Source organism: Anolis sagrei, chromosome 5, assembly GCF_037176765.1.
Source record: "Anolis sagrei isolate rAnoSag1 chromosome 5, rAnoSag1.mat, whole genome shotgun sequence".
NCBI classification, from domain to species: Eukaryota; Metazoa; Chordata; class Lepidosauria; order Squamata; family Dactyloidae; genus Anolis; species Anolis sagrei.
Genome location: NC_090025.1, coordinates 84,266,695 through 84,281,579, shown reverse-complemented (window position 1 = coordinate 84,281,579; position 14,885 = coordinate 84,266,695). Strand labels below are relative to the sequence as shown.

General features: G+C 42.2%; 1 long non-coding RNA gene across 3 annotated transcripts in view; it reads right to left on the bottom strand.

Annotated features, from left to right (window-relative positions):
* Nucleotides 1-3,317: 3,317 nt before the first annotated feature.
* LOC137097173 (uncharacterized) overlaps nt 3,318-14,885 on the bottom strand; it is a 69,281-nt gene continuing 57,713 nt past the window's right edge. The window contains exons 3-4 of one of the 3 annotated variants that reach the window (XR_010910018.1): nt 6,455-6,722; nt 3,318-3,888 (exon numbers count right to left, since the gene is read on the bottom strand). This is a non-coding gene — a long non-coding RNA (uncharacterized lncRNA). Of the gene's footprint in view, nt 3,889-6,454; nt 6,723-10,136; nt 12,335-14,885 lie in introns of those variants that run through there. The other 2 variants (XR_010910019.1, XR_010910020.1) reach the window with 2 other exon arrangements.

The window sequence follows — 14,885 nt, the reverse complement described above, 5'->3', positions numbered from 1 at the left end:
TTGTTAGCTGCTCTGAGTCCCCCTGAAGGGGTGAAAAAAGCAGGGTAGAAATGTTGTAAATAAATAAATAAGTAAATAAGGGCCCTCCACTAATATTATTTATTTATTTATTTACGGCATTTATATGCCATCCTTCTCACCCCGAAGGGAACTCAGAGTGGCTTACAATATATATATATAATATACATACAATCAGGCCCGTAGCCAGGATTTTGTTTCAGGGGGAACTGAGTTTGATGGGGGGAGGGGGGGCTGAGTCTGGGTGAAAGAGGGTCTACCTTAGCAAACCCTTTGTATCGTTACCCCAATACCCCCATGCATATGGGATATATTGAGTATGGTGATCAGATCATGATATGAATAAACATAACAGTTTAAATAATGTACCAGTAAGGTCTTCTCGCGGACCACCATGAGAATTTGAGGGGGGGGGCTGAAGCCCCCCAAGCCCCCTACATGCCTGCATACAATCTATATACATAGAAATGTTCTGTGCATAATGAGTACCTTAAAAACAAAAAAAACTACAGGGCCAAATTACCCCAAATTTGGCAACAAAACTCCTCACAATCCAAGGAGTGACCATCACTGAAAAAAACCCCACAAAAACACCTTTAAATTCAGAAAAGGAAGAAGACAACACACCTCCCCTGCCCCCCTCATGCTGAGGACACAGAATGAGGGTTCCAAAGCAGCATGTCCCTTTGGCCCCTAACACTAAGGCAAGGGATCAAAGGGCTGAGGAGAAGGGGGGGAGAGAGAAGGAAAAAGAGAGAGGCAGGCCACACTCTGTGCACACACTCTGACCCTCTGTCTCCCACACACACACTCCCACAGCACAAGGGAAGGAGGAAGGTGCCATGACGGGGGTAATAGGGACACACAAAACTGACATTGCTTGGAAACGAGCCCCCACAGACCATCCAGTCCAACCTCATTTGGCAGCAAAGGAAGACACCATCAAAGCCCTCACAACAGATGGCCAACCAGTTGGAAGGGAGCCCTAAAGGCCATCCGGTCCAACCCCCTCCTTCCCTCCCTTCTTCCTTCCCTCCCTCCCACACACACATACACATTCCCACACACACATACACATATATGGATGGATGTTGGATCACTGGTTGGTGTGAGATATATATATATATATTAGGGCTGGGCGGTTTCGTTCGTTAATTTCATAATTCGTTATTAATTCATATTTAAAGTAGCTTACGATCTGATATTGAACCATTCAGGATCAACTAAAAATCGAAACGAATTTTTCAATTCATTTCGTAATTGTTTCGAAATCGTTTCGAAATTGTTTCGTTATTATTTCCGTATGTCTGGTGCAAGTTTTATAGTTGTTGTTTGTTTTATCAGTGATAAAAAAATAAATTATCACACCAACAGTCAACAACAGAGGGAGAGGGAAGCTTCAGAAGTCCCCCCTGTCCCATTTGGAGGGTTTTTTAGCATATTGCGCAATCGCGTCCGCCATTAACGAATCGATTCGTAATTGTTTCGTAATTGTTTCGTAATTTCTGAAATTTTGTATATATTGAACTTTTTTAAAGAAAAATTTCGGAATTCTTTTAAAAAACAAAAGCAAAAACCCCCTAAAAACTAATCGAGTTTAGAAACAAATTTTTCCGTGGTTGCCCAGCCCTAAATATATATAATTGCTGTATAATACATATATTATATTATTATATATACTACTATATAATATAATGTTACTACGATATATTACTATATTAAATAGACTCATAAACTAGAGTTAGGATTTTGGGGGAGAACAGACAGGAAGGAAAGAGAGAAGAAAGGAGGGAGGGAAAAAGGGAAGGAATGAAGGAGGGAAAGGGGGAGGGAAGGAAGGAAAGAGAAAATGAGGGAGGGAAAGAAGGAAGGAGAGAAGGAAGGGGGGGAAAGGTACCGAAGGAAGGAAGAAGAGAAAGTAGAAAGGAAAGGAAAAGGGAGGGAAATGCAAAAAAGAGGTAAAGAAGGAAGGAAAGAGAAAAGGAAATAAAAAGTGAAGGAAGGAAGGAAACGGGGGGGGGGGGAGAAAGGAGACAAAGAAGTAGAGAAAGGGGGAGAAATGAAAGAAAAGAGAGATGGAAGGATGAAACCAAAGAGCAAAAGAAGGAATGAAAAAAAGAGGTAGAGAAGGACGAAAGGAGAAAAAGGGGGGAAGGAATAGGTAGGTACCTTTCTTTCATAATAGTCCAGATATCTACCTCTACTTTGAAAATTCTTACTATAGGCCACAGCAACACGTGGCAGGGCACAGCTAGTATATTATATTGTATTATTAGCATAGCACAATATCAGTATAATATATTACTATATTGTACGATACCATTATATTGTAATATTACTAGTAATATTACATGTAATATAAAATATATTATTATAATATATTATTATTTGTATTATATTGTATTACATTATAATATTCTAAATATTATATATATATTCAATACATTATAATATTAAAATACTGAGATTTTTCTTGCTTCTTTGTGACTAAAGATACTTGCTAAACTATACTGTAAAATAAATACATTATTGAGAAATACAGGTTGAGTATTGCTTAGCCAAAATACTTGGGGCCAGTGTTTGAGATTTTGAATTTATTTACATTTTGGAATACTTGTGTTTTCAGATCCAAAAAAATTAGATATATTGAAGATAAACACTAAATTCCTTTATGTTTCACATATATGCATTATACACATAGCTCACATATACATTGAACCATCAGAAAGTAAAGGTGTCACTATTTCTCACACATACACTCCTCGCAAATGTGGACTATTTTGGAATATTTTGGATTGTGTTAAGGAATGCACAACCTGTATTAAGCTTTCTAATCGCATAGAACAGTGACTGTGTAGAAGAGTGTTGTTTATGTATGAGTTTCAATGTGGTGCTTTGTCCACTAAGTGGCAGTAAAACCTTTTCTAAAACACAGCTAAACAAAATGTTGGAAAATTGGCTTGTGGACAATTCAAGGAATTATGCAAGACTTTGCGAACTTGGAGATGAAGTGGAGTAAGGAGGTGGGGGAGAAACTATTTTTGCAGATATATTGTGGACAATTAAGCATATAATTTCTCTCTGTGGTTTTTTTAAAGAAAAAAGCAACCCTCTGTCTGGAAAATGAGCATGTGGACAATTGTGAAATCTGACTTCCCCACAGGAGCTTGTGACATGCGTGATAGTATTTGAAAATACAATTCTCCCAGTTCTCCCAGAAATAGCTCTGAGTAGGGAGAGAGAGAAGGAAGTGCTGTAGTTAAAGCTAGCATAACACAAAATATGAGTCATCATGAGGGTTAAAGTACAAATCGTTGTATTATTCTGCTAGTACCTTGTGAAATCTTTTTTTTTTTTTGTTTAATAGTCTTTATTCAAAATTTTGTTTTTATGACATACAGTTATAAACAAATAGACATTGGACATTGGCCACATACAGTCAGGGGGTTGCAGGGGGTTGGGAGGGGGGGGGAGTGGGCAAGGGAGGAGGGGTCGGTAGGGAGGGGTGGGGGACATGGTGTAAGGTGGGACAGTGCCGTGAGGGTATCTACACCATATTACAAACATCAAACATCAAATATCAATCAACAGTTGAGCTTCCTCAAAGGATCAGCAGGGTTATGCTAGAGAAGATAAAATAGAGATCTCTGTATCGGCTGAAGCAGCTTCCCTAATCTTCTAGAATTATACTTTTCCTCTCTCTTACGTAGCGCCTAAATGGTTGCCAGTCAATCCTGCGTCTCTTGCTGGTATCATATATCATGGCCGCTAGTGAGTCCATTTCCATTAGGTCCCTTATTTTTAATAGCCAGGTGTCAATTGTTGGTATATCCTTGGTCTTCCACTTGCTTGCAAGCACTATTCTGGCGACTGCAGAAAGATGAAACAACAACATATCTTTGTTAAGCTCTAACTGAAAGTCTAACAAATGTAACAGAAAATACTCTGCTTTCAGCTCCATTTTTATCTGCAGGATCCTTTGCACTTCCCTGTGGACCTCCCGCCAGTAGCTCCTAACTCTTTTACATTGCCACCAGGCATGATAGTGAGAGCCTAGTTGATCGCCACACTTCCAACAGTCACTGTTGGCTCCTTTGTAAAATTTCGCCATCTTTTGGGGTGTTAGGTACCACCGGTGGAAGACTTTTTGCCAGTTTTCTTGTATATTGTGAAATCTCATCTAGCCATGGTTGTCCATGCCCTAGTCACCTCTAGGTTCGATTACTGCAACGCGCTCTATGTAGGGTTGCCCTTGAAGACGGCCCGGAAACTATAGTTGGTCCAAAGATCTGCAGTCAGACTACTTACAGGAGCTAGTTACAGGGAGCAGCATACCCCCCTGTTTAAACAGCTTCCAATAAGTTTCCAGTCCCAATTTAATGTGCAGGTTATTACCTATAAAGTCCTAAATAGTTCGGGACCTGCTCATCTCCGCGATCGCATCTTCCTCTATGAACCAGTTCATACCTTGAGATCATCCAGGGAGGCATTGCTCTCTCTCTCTTCCTCCGCCTTCCCAAGTACGGTTGGTGGGGACGAGGGAGAGGGCCTTCTCGGTGGTGGCCCCCTGGCTCTGGATCTTCCTTCCTAGGGAGATCAGACAGGCTCCTACTTTGTCCTCTTTCCGGAGTCAACTAAAAACCTGGATGTTCCGGTGTGCTTTAGATTAATCAGTCCACCAGTATTTTTTTCCCCCTGTCCCTAGTTTAAATTCAGCACTTTACGTTTGGCCCTCTCATTGTCCACCTCAACACTTTGATGACACCATCCCCAGTCCTATCCATTTGATTGTTGCACTTTCCTTGCGCTCCTCTTTAGGATGTATTGCAGTCATGGAGCCTGAACCACAGCTATGTTTTCTTTTCAGCCATATTGTTTGATATTGTTTACAATTGTGTTTGTTTTATATATTATCTGATGTTTTTAATTGTGTGTTCTCTTTGTAATTTTTGGACTTGTTCCTTGTAAGCCGCCCCAAGTATTATTTATTTATTTATTTATTTATTTACAGTATTTATATTCCAACCTTCTCACCTCGCAGGGGACTCAGGGCGGATTACAATGTACACATATATGGCAAACATTCAATGCCAATTTGACATACAACGTATACAGACATACATAGAGGCTATTTAACTTTTTCTGGCCGCCAGGGGAGCTGTCGCTTTCATCGTCCATCTGCGACACTGATGAAGTACTTCCGCATTCCCCGCATGCTTTTTGCTGGAGTGCTTTGCTGGAGTCTTTTTTATGGCCTCATAAATTAGTTAATTTAGCATCCTCACACAAGGTGGTACCTAATTTTCCTACTTGATAGATGCAACTGTCTTTTGGGTTGCAAAGGTCGACAACAGGCTACACAATTGGTTAGAAGCCCACTCCAACCTGGGCTGGCTTCGAATTCATGACCTTTTGGTCAGACTGATCTTAATGCTGCTGATGCTCAGCCAGCTGCGCCACAATCCCGGTGCTTTGTCCCCTTGGGGAGATGGTTGGTGGGGTATAAAAACAAATTTATTATTATTATTATTATTATTATTATTATTATTATTTTATAAGACATACTAGAAAAAATGCACACACTATACTGATAGAGCCAAAATAAGCAGACAAGGAAAGGGATAGTCAATTGGAAGGACATTCAAGTGTTATAAGGCCGTTGTCCTTATGTGATGAAAATTATAAGGCACATGGCGACGTTTGTATTGTAAGACGTCTGTGTTTCTTTTAATATTTTATCAATATTATCTATTGACTTCCAGCACAATCTCCCAATGACATATGTTGGTTTAGCATATCATAACTGTGCCAGCTGATAATTATAATACACTCAGATGATGTAGGATTTTGATTACTGTCTCCTGCGTGAATTGGCCGGATACATTTACTTTTCTTTTATACCTTAAAAATAGCTTTGCTGCTGGTTGAAATTAGGTACCAACCCATGAGCACTGTGACAGAGATATTCCTGGAGGATTAGAATTGCCCGACAAAATGGAGAGGCATAGCTCAGCCTTGTCAAGAGGGTCATTCCCATCCTACAAGCAACCTCCAACGTGCAGGGTAATTATAACAGGGGCATACCTTGTGAGGTGGGTGAGGCTGAAAAAGCAGTACTTTGCACAAGACTGATGGCTGTCAAAGGCTGGGGTGTGATTGGGGTAAAGTGGTTATGATGATTAGGAAGTTTTGGACACTGTTATCCAAGAAAGCCATTTTTCCAAGTTCTCATAACAGGAGAGCATAATTTTTTACTTATCCTTTTTTGAAAAATATATACCATCTATATTTCCTCCTTTTTTCCTCCTCACCGAGGCCACTGTTCTCCCTGACTACATGCATATAAAATTGTAGAAGTGGCACTCCCTTTTTTCCCCTCTACAATGACCAAAGCCCTCCTTCTCTACTTAATGCATCATGTTGTTGAAACGGGTACCTCAACAACCATTGTGTTGCTGGTAGACGGCAGAAGGGATTGGATAAGTGTCTGGCTATGTTCCTGTAGCCTGATGCAGACTGATGACATCCTCTGTTGAAACATTAGGAAGAATTCATGAGTTCATTTTATTTCTTTATTTATTATTAGGAGCCCCCGGAGGTGCAGTGGGTTAAACCGCTGAGCTGCTAAACTTGTTGACCGAAAGGTCACAGGTTCGAATCCGGGAGTGGGTGAGCTTCCGCTGTCAGCCCCAGCTTCTGCCAACCTAGCAGTTCAAAAACAAGCAAATGTGAGTAGATCAATAGGTACTGCTTCGGCGGGAAGGTAACGGCGCTCCATGCAGTCATGCTAGCCACATGACCTTGGAGGTGTCTATGGACAACGCCCGCTCTTTGGCTTAGAAATGGAGATGAGCACCATTCCCCAGAGTTGGACACGACTGGACTTATTGTCAGGGGAGAACCTTTACCTTTACTATGTTCCTGTAGCCCAATGCAGACTGATGACATCCTCTGCTGAGACATCAGGAGGGCCTCATGACTTCATTTTATTTATTTATTTATTTATTTATTTATGGCATTTGTAGCTTGCCTTACACAATTGGCAGGAGGCTTACATAATTGGCAGAATTTGATGCCATACATTCATAAAAATATAGTTAAAAACATTCAGCCTTATATTGTCAAAACCATAGAAAACATCCCCAAAAATCAACAGATGTGCGAATCTTTCTAAAACTTCTGGGGATTGATGCCCTGGTTATCTTCTTGTGCATCATATATAAAATTCAAGATCACTCTTGTAGTTTTTTTAATGTTATTTATAAAAACTGAAAATTCCTCAAAAATCTGTGGATCAGTGAAACATTCTGAAATTTGATGGGCTAACAGTGGTCAGTGTGTTCTACCATTGCAGTAAATTTCACTCCAGTAGCTTTAAAAATGAGGGAGAAAGAGCCCCTGAAGTTTCCCCAATTGGAGTAATTATAATAGTAATGAAATAGTAACAAAATTTTTTCTAACTATACTTTAGAAAAACTTTAGAAACGAAATCCTAGTTCCCCACAGTTTTGTAATGACTTTTGAACACTTTTAATTGATTGCACATCCCTAGTAAACATGTATTTTTAAAAAAGTATTCAGAACAAACCAGTCTTTATTTTGTAGAATATTGTTCTTGGTTTGCATCTGGAACATAGGCACCAGCTAGAGCAGTGTTTCTCAACCTGGGGGTCGGGACCCCGGGGGTGGGGGTCGCGAGGGGATGTCAGAGGGGTCGCCAAAGACCATCAGAAAACACAGTATTTTCTGTTGGTCAAGAGGGTGCTGTGTGGGAAGTTTGGCCCAATTCTAATGTTGGTGGGGTTCAAAATGCTCTTTGATTGTAGATGAACTATAAATCTGAGAAACTACAAATGTCAAGGTCTATTTTCCCCAAACTCCACCAGTGTTCACATTTGGGCATATTGAGTATTGGCGCCAAGATTGGTCCAGATATATCATTGTTTGAATCCACAGTTCTCTGTATATAGGTGAACTACAACTCCAAAACTCAAGGTCAATGTCAATGTTAGTCATGGGAGTTCTGTGTGCCAAGTTTGGTTCAATTCAGTCATTGGTGGAGTTCAGAATGCTCTTTGATTATAGGTGAACTATAAATCCCAGCAACTACAACTCCCAAATGACAAAATCAATACCCTCCCCAACCCCACCAGTTGGGTGTATCAGGTATTTGTGCCAAATTTGGCCCAGTGAATGAAAATACACCCTGCATATCAGATATTTACATTACAATCATAACAGTAGCAGAATTACAATTATGAAGAAGCAATGAAAATAATTTTATGGTTGGGGGTCACCATGAAATGAGGAACTGTATTAAGGGGTCACGGCATTAGGAAGGTTGAGAAACACTGAGGTAGAGAATGACCGTGAGGAGTACTATCCGAGGGGCATGATGAGGCCTGAGTTGGTGATGGGAGAAGTGTAGTGGAGTTCTCCATGTGTCACTTTTGTGCTGTGGACAATCATATAGCCACAGAGTGAATATTGTGGACAGATTGAATTTTGTGAATAGCACCATAAGTGTATTTCCACATACAGAGTTACTGCACTTTCAGAAATGCATTCAACTTCTCACACTAGCATAAAAATGTGTATTGTGTTTTGCCATTTTTCTGCGGGATCTCAAATGCACCCAGTGACCATTTTATCCAAGTATGTTGTAGCATGCTGGTGTTGGAAAAAGAGTTGCATCATGCAAGCATAGTGTAATTTCACTGGCAGAAAATTGCATGACACCAAAGCAGTGTAAGACATCAACTTGAGAATCCAAAAGTAAGGATAGAGTAGGTTCTCCTTGCCAACATGTCTTCTTGTCTACTTTGTTGTGCTCGCATTCACTTTCCTCCTCAAGCCTTTGTTGCTCAGCTGCTTTTCTTTGCAATAGAGGAAGCCACAACCTATTCCCTTAGTGCTGCCCCACCTTTTCCATTCCTTGGAAACTCTGGCCTTTCACAAGTACCCTTGGATGTGTGCCAATGTCAACACAAGTGGCAAGAAAATGGCTTGAGGCCACTGCTGTTGAGCTTTCTTGATGTGTGACTTGGCTACAGCTGGGACGGTTTACTCAGCCCCTGAGAGGCAAGTTATGCCAAGGCTGTCACACCTCTCTCAGGCGTCAAACATCTGAATAAAATCCCACATTATCTGCTTTGAACTGGAATATATGGCAGTGTGGACTCAAATAACCCAGTTCAAAGCAGATATATTGAGATTTTCTGCCTTGATATTCTGAGTTATATGGAAGGGCCATCACAAACCATTTGTTGAACTTGTAGGTCTTAATAATTTTTGGACTAGAGACCCCAAAATCCTTGTGCCTAGATGGTCCATGTCAGAGAAATATAACTTTTAGAAGCTGGGCCAGAAGATAGCTTTTTGGACAATATCCTGGAACTGCCTTCTCCAACCTGGGAAACCCCAGATGTATTTGACTACTCCCATCAACTCCAACTAGCAGACAAGCTCTGTTGTTTGACTTTGGGAGCTGGGTGTTGATGAACGGAAATAGGATGAAATAATTCCGGAATCATATGATAACAATGGTTATTTTTCCATTCCTTTCCATTACCATTTTCAATATTAAATATACCTTACACCTTGTTAGGGAGCTTGTCATCTTACTGGTTAACAGACTATGCTATCTGCATAGTGAATTCAGCAAACTTTGGATTTGCAGTAGACCTTCCACTCTCTTGGGGGCTAGGAGTGCAAGATCCACACAAAGTGGAAAACCACAATTTTATTTTTAAAAAACACTTTTTTAATCTGAGAGGACACATCTTTAGAAATCTACAATGTTGACTATAGAATAGTGCTGGAAGACTTAGAGATTCCAGGCAGCTCTATTAATATTACAATAAAATGGTATAGTACAATATAGTAATATTTAATACTGATATTGTACTATGCTAATAATATAATATATTGTATGTGTATATATATATATATATCTTGTAAGCTGCTCTGAGTCCCCTTCGGGGTGAGAAGGGCAGCATATAAGTGTCATAAATAAATAAATATGGGGTGAATAGCTGCATCCTTATGTCAGGAGGACAACCTGAGGATGAACCCTGCCCCCTCCCAAGCCCACCCAGCATGTGCCCAGCCGCCCTCCCTACTGGCCAGCCCACAATGTGGTCCCAAGGCAAAAAAGTTTGCCCATACCTGGCATAGAGGTAGCCTGGCCTTTGTTGCCTGGAGGCATCCTCTGTTTGGCAGGTGTTAACTGGCCCTTGATTGCTTGTTGTCTGGAGTTCTTCTGTTTTTGAGTGGTGTTCATTATTTATTGTCTTGATTCTGCTGTTTTTTTAATACTGGTAACCAGTTTTTGTTCATTTTTATACTTGTCACACCAGAGATTGTTCATAAAAGAGATTAGAAATAATCGTTTGCTGCTTCCCAATTGACAAGGATATGAAGAAGATAAAAGATGCATCACTAGATGAAACAATTTCCTTTACAATATGGACACATTGTGCACGTGGAAGGGAAATGTGTTAACAGGGCTTCCCACTCCAATGGGACAACTATACCCACTTCTAGCTACTTCTTCACCAGTCTTTCTTTGTTTTCTGCTTGTTCCCCTCCTTCTTTATCTTCTCTTCTGAATGGCATTCCCTGTCTCGACTTCGTTTGGGTCATTCCTGCATTTCAGGCAGCTGCAGCAGCAAGCAGCTCAGAGTTGGCGTTAAATCAGTGCAAAGGGCTTGCAAACTGTCCCCAACCAGGAAGGCTTCATTGGCTTAGAATCGCATCCTTGTTCTGACAGGCATATGTCCAGACTCCACAAGCACAGAGTGTTTGGTTTAAGCTTGTTGCCACATCAAATACAGGAAGTCTCCGTACACACAGAACGCATTCATCCTGCATTAACTGCACATAGGGTCCATGGATCATCTGGCATTGAGGTCGAGAGTGTTGGGACTCTGAGTAGCCAAGCTAATATTCCCCCGAGGCTCTGCTTGAAATATAAACACGTAGTTCTCACCTAGACCTCTCCAGCTGAGCCAGAATACAGACAGGATTTGGGTTTTGGCCATGGAAGATGGAGATGAACTTAGCTTCAAATCATTTATTTCGGCCATTGACCAGCACAGGAAATAGAGTCACATTTTCATACAAACTTGGTATGTTTGGTACATTAAAAATATAAATATAACTACTAAAGCACAATATGGGTGAGGGAGCAGAAGGGGAAACAGGATAAAAACATACAATGCCCAGATTCATCACCAAATTGCAGATTCAGGGAAGAAGATTACTGGACACACAGTTGACTTTGGGACTAGTCATTCCCTGACGGATTTTGTATGCTGCTGCACAGAACTTTGCAACATTGTAGGTTGTAGCTGAATTGGTATCTGCAAGTAGCAAGGAGTTATAAAATTGTCCTGAATGGCCTGGGTGCTTGTATATCAGAGGTAAAATAAGCCTGGCATGGATATCCCTGCAGAACGGGCACTGAAGGAGCACATGTTCTATTGTTTCTACATGACCTGAGTCACAGGGGCAGAGTCTCTCTGGGAAAGGGATTTTCCGGTAGCGGCCTTCGTGTACAGCTGATGGGAGAGTGTGGCATTGAGCCAGGGTGAAAGCCCTTCGATGAATGGGCACCTCTAAGTTTGTTAAATATGCCATAGGGGAGGCAAGGTATCTGCTGTCTTCATTGATAAGGAAGGTTGGAACTGAGGCCAGATCTAGTTGGCGCTCTGTGTCTGTGACACGTTGTTTAATAAGCGCTTTAGCTTGATTGTAATCCATAGCTAATAGTAGACCTGGAGAAAATCCCAATGAGGAGATTTTGGATGCTACTGCCTGCTTCCATGTGGATTGGAAGTCATCCTCCATGGTTAGTGGGGCAAGGCCAAGAGGTGCAAGGGACAGTCTGAGCCAGAGGTTGAGTATAGCCACCCACACCTTAGCTTCGTCTTCTGTGCCTTCATACAAGCAAGCAACCTCCCTCCACCCTCTCTTTGGAAATGTGAATGGTGATAGAGATGCAGAGTTTGGAAATACTTAGGCGATCCCTTGTAGTCTGAGTAGGATAGTCTTCCAAGATCAGTGTACTGGTGGGTCCGAAGGTGACTGTGGAGCACTGTTCTTGATCTGCACCTCCTGCAGTGAGGGCATTGGTTTCCAGGTGGAAGGCAGTCTCGGTCGGGATTGGCTTGACACACCTTCTTCTTGGCATGTTTCTCTCTTTTGCCCTCCGATTCATGCCTCTTCAAATGCTACAGCACTTGTTGGTGACAGCTGACCTCCAGCTGGAGGGTAGGAAGGGACCTCCAAGGGCCATCCAGTACAGCCCTTTCTGCTGTAAAGGACAAACACAATCAAAGCACTCCTGATAGATGGCCATTCAGCCTCTGATTAAGGAGGAGACATCTGGGAGCTCCTTGGATTTATACTCCCCCAATCAAACAGTAACAGGGGGCGGGGGCTTCGTTCTCCCTCCTCAAATACTGCCTTTTTGCGCCTTTTTCGGTGCTGTGCATGCCCTGCAGCCTGTGGGGAAGTTGGGGGGGGGGCGGACCTCCCTAGCTCAAGAACCAGCGGAGCAACCCCAAGGCCTCCTCCTGACATTGCCGGGCCTTGAGCCAGAAAGGAGAGGGGGGAAGGGGAGGATGCAGCCCAGGGCTCTCTGTCAGCAACTGTGCTTGGGCAAGGTGAGCCAGGCTTCAGCCAGGCACAGTCTCTATGGCAGCCATCGTACGCACCAGCAGCACAGCGGTGGAGACGGAGAGGCCTCCTCTTCCTACTCCCTCTCCCTGGCTCAAGATGGCCTGGGGTTGTTCTGCAGGTCTTGAGCGAGGCAGGAGGTGCAGGAAGAGGCCTCTCTGCCTCCGCCTCTACTGCTTAGGCTGGTGCTTGGGATTAGGGATTTTTTAGTTCACCTACAATCAATGAGCATGCTGAACTCCACCACTGACAGAATTGAACAGAAGGGGAAGGTGAGGTAAGGTGGCCTCCTTGGTGCTCCTAGCCTCCCTTGCCTCTTGCCCTGATCCAGCAGTGAGGGAGGATGGCCGTTTGTGGCTCTCGCGCTGGCTGTGCCCGCACGGCGGGGGTAAGGGGAAGAGAATGGGTTTGCACGCATGTGCTGTGTTCTCTTTTTTCTTTTTAAAAATTTAAAGTTCTTATTGTTTTTGGGAGGAATTTTTTTGAGTGAAGGACATAGATTGCTTTGAATGTTGTCTTGTGTCCAAATTTGGGGTCAATTTTCCCAGCGGTTTTTGAGTTCTGTTAATTCCACAAACAAAAATTACATTTTTATTTATATAGATATTAATTACATTACATTATATTATATTATATTATTAGCATAGCACATGAGACAAGATGGAACTGTCTCCTGCCCCCCCCCCCTTTCTTCACTCTGGCCCAGATCAGCAGTTGGTGCTGAGGGGAGGTGTCCCCAATTGATGACATAACACAGTGGTTCTCAACCTTCTTAATGTCACGACCCCTTAATACAGTTCCTCATGTCGTGGTGACCCACAAGCATGAAATTATTGTTATTGCTACTTCATATCTGCAACTTTGCTACTGTTATTATGTAAATATCTAATATGCAGGATGTATTTTCATTCACTGGGGCAAATTTGAATTCTGGTGGGGTTGGGGGGATTGATTTTGTCATTTGGGAGTTGTAGTTGCTGGGATTTATAGTTCACCTACAAAGAGCCTTCTGAACTCCACCAATAATGGAATTGAAACAAACTTGGCACATAGAACTCCCATGACCAAGAGAAAATACTGAAAGGGTTTGGTGGGCATTGACCTTGAGTTTGGGAGTTGTAGTTCACCTACATCCAGAGTCCTCTGTGGACTCAAACATGGATTGATCTGGACAAAACTTGGCATGAATACCCAATATGCCCAAATATGAACTCTGGTGGAGTTTGGGGAAAATAGACTTTGACATTTGGGAGTTGTAGTTGCTGGGATTTATAGTTCACCTACAATCAGAGAATTATGAACTGCACCAATGATAGAATTGGGCGAAACTTCCCACACTGAACTCTCATGACGAACAGAAAATGCTGATGGTCTTTGGCGACCCCTCTGAAACCCCCTCGTGACCCCCCAGGGGTCCCAACCCCCAGGTTGAGAACCACTGACATAACATAACATGAAAAGGAGCTGGTAACTCAGGTGTATCTGTATTGATAGAGCCGTATTGGTCATATACATATTTTTTACCTGAGTAAGGTTGCCAAAGTTTTGGACCCCCAACTCCCATCAGAACCCCCTCCTTGACCTGGCCTATGGTAAGAGACTGTGGAAGTCTTCAACATCTGAAGAACCAGGGTTCTCCACTCTTGGTTTAATACCGTTGGTTGTGTCTTTGCTAAAACAAGTAAGTGACAATTGATGATGGGCTGGGGTAGTTAGGTTACTGAATGTTAGTTTTAGTCAGGATGGTGCATTATTGAACAGAGGAGGCCTGAGATCATTTGGTGGAATTGGCACAGGTATTTTGACTGGACCTCTCACATCTTGATTAAGATTAGCCAATTCTCAAGTTTTGCAAAGGCTAGCGTTGCATTCTCCTTCTATGCCTAGACCTTGATGCCCTGGCTTAATGCCACAAGACACCTTTACAACCCTGAGCATTATTTTTAGTTGTATTGAAGACATTTCCATCTTACCTGATGAGGCATTCAAGGGAAGTGGTGATATGAGAAAACTGGCAAGTGGTAAATCAGAAATATAAATAGCAATGGTGACCAGTGAAAACCCTGGGAAGTAGGATAAAGATTGAGGTCAAGTCCACTCTAGTGCTACTGCCTTTATGATGCCAACTGCTGTTCTTTCTTTAAATTTTTCCAAGTAGCCATGGGTAGAAATATTCCCATCCACCC